This window comes from Podarcis tiliguerta, assembly GCF_965153285.1.
Source record: "Podarcis tiliguerta genome assembly, chromosome: 7".
Taxonomy (NCBI): Eukaryota; Metazoa; Chordata; class Lepidosauria; order Squamata; family Lacertidae; genus Podarcis; species Podarcis tiliguerta.
Genome location: NC_139540.1, coordinates 69,254,060 through 69,262,111, shown reverse-complemented (window position 1 = coordinate 69,262,111; position 8,052 = coordinate 69,254,060). Strand labels below are relative to the sequence as shown.

At 41.4% G+C, this 8,052-nt stretch overlaps 1 long non-coding RNA gene across 1 annotated transcript; it reads left to right on the top strand.

The window, feature by feature from the left end:
* The first annotated feature begins 525 nt into the window (after positions 1 to 525).
* Positions 526 to 7,799, top strand: LOC310681895. Its single transcript, XR_014513678.1, has 3 exons — positions 526 to 671; positions 5,032 to 5,289; positions 7,493 to 7,799. It is a non-coding gene; the product is annotated as an uncharacterized lncRNA (long non-coding RNA).
* Positions 7,800 to 8,052: the final 253 nt, after the last annotated feature.

Sequence of the window (8,052 nt, the reverse complement as noted above, 5' to 3'; positions counted from 1 at the left end):
CCAACCCTGCTAAATCTCTACTGTCTAGCGGGTCTCCATTATTCTCCTGCCCATTTCTAGGCTCTTTGGTCATGAGCTGTTGCATTTGTCACGATTCCATCTTGGGGTTTTTAAAGTCTTTAAAGTGCTCCTAATCCACCCAAGGTTCTGTAATAATGGAGCATGAAATTGTTCATAAATTTACAAATTGATCGATATGGGAGGGAATGTAAAGTGAAATCTTCTAAGCTTGCTTTCAAAACACCAGGAAAAGGGCTCATCACAGCGAGGACGAAAGGGATGATGGTGGATACGGAAAGCATCCATAGATGAAATAAGCCTCAGATTGCTTGTAGTGTGCCACACTACAGCCATATAGTGGTCCACCTACACAGCATCACAGATTTTCCCCTAAGCACATCCAAGTAACTTTATTGTACTTAGCAATTGGCTGTGACAAATCTGAATCAAAAATACAAGCAAAAGGGGTGCCACACCACAAATAACAGTCTCTATTTACATCTCTGTGTCTCCCTTACAGTTCACTGTTGTATTGTCCATTGTCTTCTTTCTGATCTTTTTGGATTGCACAGCAAAAAGGGTGACTGTGAGTCATTGAAGTGTTTACATTGCTAAGAAGTCATAGGACCTTCTATGCCAGGGATAGACATCTTTCCTGAACAGATGGTAAGGTGAGAAATTGCCTCCTGGGTCCAATGTATAGTGGGCAAAATAGTAATTAGTGCAATATGTCTTCCAACTGTGGTTGCCCACATATACAGAATCTGTCTTTGTATGGTACCCTGTACCTTTGTATGACATCGTCCGTCCAGGACAGTGGATGGTATAGCTTGAAAATGCAGCTCAGTAAAAGTGAATCTTAGTGAGGCTGGCCGGAGATTCAACAGGTAACTGGCTCTAAAATGGACCATTTTTAGAAGGGGGAACCAAGGAGAGCATTGGTGTTTCAAGGAGCATTATACTGCTTTCAATGTATAGTGCAGATGCATGTTAGTCTGGATCCATCTCCTTTGTTCCAGTAGAGTCCATTCACACACTTAGCTGGAAGTTGTAAACTGCAGAATAACAGTGTGTCGAAAGCTCAAGCGATGCACAACATGCATGTCTGAAATAGCTTTTAGACTCGATCAGCAATCCACGAATTGTTCTCCTGTTCCACTAAGGCAGTTCTTATTAGGCTGAACAGATAAACAGGAAGATTTGAGGCATTACAGAGATGAGGGAGGAAATAATTTCCCTACATGAAATAAGAAATGTCAATTCCAGTAAGTTGGAGTTAAAACAGAAAGCTGCTAGGTTAGTATTAGTACCAATAAGCAATCTGTCATTATGTAAAGGCTGCCATCTATCATTCAGTGTGCCCATATTTTTAGGATTACTGTGCCAATATTCAAATTACATTGTTTTCTTCCCCTTGTATACACACACACACACACACACACACACAGACAGAGAGAGATAGAGAGAAAGAGAGATTTTGTGACAGAGCTCCCCCTTCACCAGTGAGATATGAGACCTCTGTATAGAAAATGCCCCTATCATTAAATGAATGGAATACACACCGTTGAGCAAGCAGGAGCCTTCCCTTTGATACCCAAGGACTCCATATGAAATAATCAAGGGACTCATTCTATTCTCTTTGAGCTTTGACGTATTCTCAGATCTGCTGTGAACTGAGCCACTCTACCTTCTGTTCCCCAACCCATCCTTTCTACGTGATTCCAATTCAGAGTGCATCTTCTTTGAAGAAAGGATTTCCTTTCCCTGTGTATTTATGGACTGTCTCACAAAAGTGTACCATCTTCATCTACCCTGTAGACATCAGGGAATATCAGAGTGCAAATTGTTAAATATATATCCAGAGGCAATATGGTTCCCATAGTCAAAATCTTTTCATAACACTCACAAATGAAACATCTACATTTCCCCTCAAGATAGAGTTACGGGCTCATCCAGACCACACTTTTCAGACGCAGGTCCACACTTTAAAGCTCAGAGTCTGATAGTTTTTGTTTGTTTGTTTTTGTCCTGGTGCTTTCCCCAGGAAAACCTGTGTTTTTGGAGCAAGCACCAATCTGCAGAAAGCGTACAGTAAAGTTGATAGCACAATAGCTTTGTAAAGAGCATTTTGGTTTCCCTGTGAATGTCCTGGTCCTCAAACACTCTGGCATCAGCTGGGAGAAAGCTGCACTCGCAGAGCTCAGGCGATGCTGGATTTCGGCATCAATGTTGGCCCTTGTGGAAAGATAGCTGCCCAGTAGGAGAGGTGATCAACAAGATTCCAAATGATGTTTTGCATTTCATACTTCTCCAAATTTTACAATACCTTCCCTGCTTCAAAAATAATATCAAAACACATATAACTGTGTTTTAGGATGAAATGTTTTTTTAAAATGCATCCACTGAGATAAAATGCATATTTAAACATGTATTTTTGATCAACATTATCTGAGTATGTATCTAAATACCAAAAAATAAAAACATAAAAGAATGCCGAACTAAAATAATCTTACTCCTCCATCCCTACCTCCAGCACATTTTATGAAGTCACTTTTGATTATGGCCTGACACCTCATTTTGGGAGGCGTTTAGTGAGGGGCAGATGCATTGTTTTCACATACCCAAAGCAAAACCTTGTGTACGCCTTGTATGCTCTTGGTTGTGGGGCGATTGACTCCATTTGTCCAAGAAATTGCAACTTCAAGCTATACGTGTTGTCGATGTGCTATAAATTTACCAAGCAAGAGTGACTTAAAAAAAAATACTGCCAATTTAAACACACAAGTGTGAGATGCTGCCTTACTTCAAATTAGGTGTTGGCTGGCAGCAGCTCTAAGGGTTTTCAGCAGCGGTCTCTCCTGGACCTACCTGGACAAATCAGAGATCGAACCAAGACCTTATTCCTGCCAAATCAGATGTTCTGCCACTGAGAAACAGCCCTTCTGTATGCAATTAGGCCAATGAACAAACGTTCCTGGAGCTAATTGATGGGGCAGCTGTTTTGTCTTCTATCAGACAATCTGCAGAAAAAGGTACAAAGAGATGGCAACAACTACAGGTTGTCATAGAGACAGAAACTATGTAGACAAAGAAAAGGAAAGGAAAAGACTTGGATCTGGAGAGACTGAACACAATATTGAGCCTGTGTCTACTGAAGAAGACTGTAAAAGCGAAGGTGTTTGTAAAGAGTATTCTAAGCAAAGAGAATCTGTTTGGTAACTTTACTGGCTCCTGTCACCCCACTACCAGGATTCTAAAACTATTGTAAGAACAACAGGTTAGCCATCATTATTGCCACCAAAATTCTCAAATCGCTATAAGAAAAGCAAATTAATTATCATTATTTAGCACTTAAATAACTTAACATGAGGCTGTTTTTCATCACAACAAGCTCAACAAGTTATGCTAATTTCATGGTTAGCATCAATGACCACTTTACCAAACTCTCCCCCGACTCAGTAGACATTCTCAGGATTCGTGCCTGTACCCACTGGCTTGAGAGTCAGTCCCATTGAACACATGAGGCTTGCTTTTAAGCAGTCATGTGTACAACTGTGTCACCAATACACAAATTTGTGCAAATTAATCTGAATCCCTAGCCGGAATTAAGATTGCTCGAAGAAATTTCAACAACCTCAGATATGCAGATGACACAACCTTGATGGCAGAAAGTGAGGAAGAATTAAATAACATTTTATTGAGGGTGAAAGAGGAGAGTGCAAAATATGGTCTGAAACTCAGCATCAAAAAAAACACAAAGATCATGGCCATCATCACCTCCTGGCAAATAGAAGGGGAAGAAATGGAGGCAGTGGGTGATTTTACTTTCTTGGGCTCCATGATCACTGCAGATGGTGACAGCAGCCACGGAATTAAAAGACGCCTGCTTCTTGGGAGAAAAGCAATGACAAACCTAGACAGCATCTTAAAAAGCAGAGACATCACCTTGCCAACAAAGATCCGTATAGTTAAAGCTATGGTTTTCCCAGTAGTGATGTATGGAAGTGAAAGCTGGACCATAAAGAAGGCTGATCATCGAAGAATTGATGCTTTTGAATTATGGTGCTGGAGGAGATTCTTGAGAGTCCCATGGACTACAAGAAGATCAAACCTATCCATTCTTAAGGAAATCAGCCCTGAGTGCTCACTGGAAGGACAGATCCTGAAGCTGAGGCTCAAATATTTTGGCCACCTCATGAGAAGAGAAGACTCCCTGGAAAAGACCTTGATGTTGGGAAAGATGGAGGGCACAAGAAGAAGGGGATGACAGAGGACGAGATGGTTGGACAGTGTTCTCGAAGCTACCAGCATGAGTTTGACCAAACTGTGGGAGGCAGTGGAAGACAGAAGTGCTTGGCATGCTTTGGTCCATGCGGTCATGAAGAGTCGGACATGACTAAACAACTGAACAACAACAACAAAGCTGAAGAACCGAAGAAGTGCTCCTGAGTTTACCACTGGCATACTTTAAGATCCCTTTAAGTGTGTTTTCCCTTATGTCTAAACTTATCTAAATAGATTTAAGCATAATCTCTTTTGAAGCAAAAAAATAAATAAAAAAAAATCAATTCAATTTTCTTTTGCATGGGGTGTTTTCCCTACTGATCTTCATCTCCCCATAGCTGTTCCAATGCAAACATAGGCTTTCTGAGTGGGGTATTTCAATTAAGACAGTGCTGTCAAACAGTGATACATTATGTCAGATTCCTTCCCTCATGTAGCCCAGCGGCTGTAATCTTTTCCAATAATTAGCAGGAATGGCTAAAATGTGCTTGCAATTTTTATGTCAATGTCCTCTGGCTTCCTTTCCTACAGTTTGCTCAGACTCATTCCCAGCCTTTGGTTCCCTTTGGTTCAAAAATCATCTTTGCATTCGATTTTAAACCAACGTGTGTGTGTGTGTGTGTGTGTGTGTGTGTGTGTGCAAAGCAGTCTAATTCACTCATCGTTACCAAGTTGTCTAAGCCATGCTGTTCCGTTAATTTAAATTGCCACATTCTTCTTTTCTGTGTTTATCTTTTGCCTCTTCAGCTCTTTGCTTCTCATTGTAATGCTCCTTGCTTGAGGATGACTACATTGTTCTCTGACACAGTGTAATGAGTTTTCTGGTGGTGGAAGGCTTACTGTGTTTTGGCAGTCCTGAAAGTAACAGGCATACAGTGCACCGGCTAATTTAGAGAAGAGAGATGCCTATAGGCCACATCTGAATTCGCAAATGCAAGCACACACAAGAAAGCTCTCCTCTGCTGGATGTATTTTCACCCATCACAAGTCAATATATTAAAGAAGGTACGTGAAGCCCCATTAAGTAATAATAATACACACGCACGCACGTGCGCGCACACACACACACACACACACACACACATTATTTACTTATAAAGTATTCATGGAATCTTAGCAAGCATGAGCCCAGAATGGAGTTTGTAGGAAGTGGGTCAATAGGAAGTAGAGTAAATGATAAGAGCAAGGATCTGAAAGGCAGTACATGTCCTGGCATCATAGAATCGTAGAGTTGGGACACCAAGGGTCATCTAATCCAACCTCCTGCAATGCAGGAATCTCAGCATATGGTTCCCCTTCCGATATAAAACCATACTAGACCCTACTTAGCTTTGCCAATGTGCGAGCAGTTTGATCACACAAAGATGAAGAAGCAGAAATCTGAGAATGGCAAAAAGAGAGGACCGCAGCTCAGTGACAGAGCACCTACTCTGCCTGCAAAAGGTCCAGGTTTGATCCCTGTTGTCTCCAGGTTGGGTGGGGCAAGGACTTCCTTCCTAAGAGCCCAGGAAAACGAGGTTACTTTGTGTAGCCAATACCAAGCGAGATGGACGAATAGCTTCCTATAATCTCACCAGAACTAGTACTGTGCACAAATTTGTCTGGATTTGTTGTGGGTGGGGGAACATTGTGGGGGTGGATTTCTTAGAAATTTTCAGGTTTGGGTTGAGGGTTGCCTTAAAAAAAAAAAATCAAGGAAGCTCAGCCCTCCAAGCATCTTTATCTCTCCTATCCTCCCCCCAAAGTTTCTCACTTGGCAACACCCCCTGCTCAGGCTGCACCCCTCACTCGCCCTGCCCCAGTGCTCTTCAAGTGCTTTTGCCTAGCTGAAACATATTCTTGAACCATGATAATGTCTCTTGCTTGGATGAAAGGAGATGTTTTTTGTGCTTGTGTAGACATCTCCTGGTATAGTCACAGTTTCTGGGGGTCCTGGCTTAGGTGTCTTAGTGTCAGGCTTCGGGAAATTGGCTTCCTCCCCCCCGTGGCAGTAGATAAGAAGATCAAAGAAAGGAACGTCTTAGCAGTTAGAAACTTTAATAATCACAGTGAGAGAACAAAGAACATATCTCCTAGAAATGGTGGTGCTCCCAAATAAGGATTACACCCCCTTCTATCCCTATTAATCTATGTCACTCCTACATCTTGTAAAATGAACTTGTACCTTTTTGTGCTTTCTGTTCTGACACTTTCTGAGCACTTCTTGACCTTGGGCTGAGTGGAATGCTGTCCAGAGAAACTGAATCTGTTAACTCTTTCTCTCTTCCAGTGTTTCTTCTCCTAGCTGTTCCCTATCCAGTATTTCCCAGCTTCTGCCTTCAGAACTATGTCCCTCTGCAAACCAATGTTCCAAATCTATACTGTCCTCCTGCTACTGGGAAGATGCAGGAGCAGGAGTAGGGGAAGGCTCCCAACCATTCCTCCTCAATGCAGCCCTCCCCAGCATGGTCCCTGACACTTAGAATCAGGGCCCATACCTGTGGTTTCTGAGTAGTGACAACAGTGCTACTGATTCAGCTGATACCTGTTTCTTTAAGTCAGTGTCTAAATCACTGCAGGTTGTCTGAGTCATGTCTCTAATGAAGCAAGGAAAACCTGTTTGATATATGAGTAGTGTGTCTGCCATGATGCTGAAATGAATGGCAAGCACACCAATACAGGTGGGAGGCTGTCATTTTAAGTCCAAATGTTGCCAACCATCTGATTTCCTGAAATTGGGACACTCTGAGTAAATAATAATTTTTAATTTTTAAATTTATATCCTGCCCATCTTGCCAGGTTTCCTCAGCCACTCTGGGTAGTTTACAGCATGTATAAAAACATAAAGCATCAAACTTTTTTAAAAAAATCCTATACGAGCAACAAAGAAACCAATAAATCAATAGAAACCAACAACAAAATAACAGTTTACAGTTATACCCAAATTAAAATAACCGCCTACCCCAAATTAAAATTTAACCAACATCAACCCGACAAAAACAAAACAGAGGAACCAAAAATAAAACCATATAAAACAATAAAAAACAAGCCAGTTGCCCCAAACCAAGAATGCAGGCTCGAGAAAGCAATGTGGGGGATTACCAGATCTGAATAACGAATGACCTGTCTTCTAGCTTTGATGATGATGCTTGCAATGATGGTATTAATTGCCAGGCAGTTTGGACCTGCAGGATAAATTTGCATGTATACTTTTTCCTCTCTCTTCCAGAGCATGCCACGCTCTGGAAATACTCTCAGCTCTGCAGACCTTCAAAAACAAAACTTGCAAAATGCAAACATCAGTTTTGCCTGTTGTCATTATATTGCCATAAAATGGCATGCAGCAGGTGTAATCCATGGGTTTCTGATTTTCATATTGCTGTCTTGTTGGCATGCATGTGCCAGATACTGGAAAAGATAACATGCCAAGCAACTGTAACCATCTGATATCAGAGGGTCATAAGAGGGATCGCAAGAGGAAAATGTTCTCTGCCCTGATATTTTGCCAACTGTATAAGAGCAGGAATAAAATTACATTGGCGGAAGTAAAGTAAAAACTTAACATTTTTGAAAATTGAAGCTTGGAATCATTCTACATTCTGAATATAGCATTCTGAAAAAGGTTCCATTTGTGTACTTACAAAGATGTCAGTATATGGCATAGGGAAGAGTTTACACATCCCTGTCCAAAAAATAAAATCTCAATCATGTTTATAGACAAGATGACTTGTGTATTTTCTCCTCACCGTTTGTGCTGGTCCCGTGGGTTAACTGAGAGGCGAGGTCCAA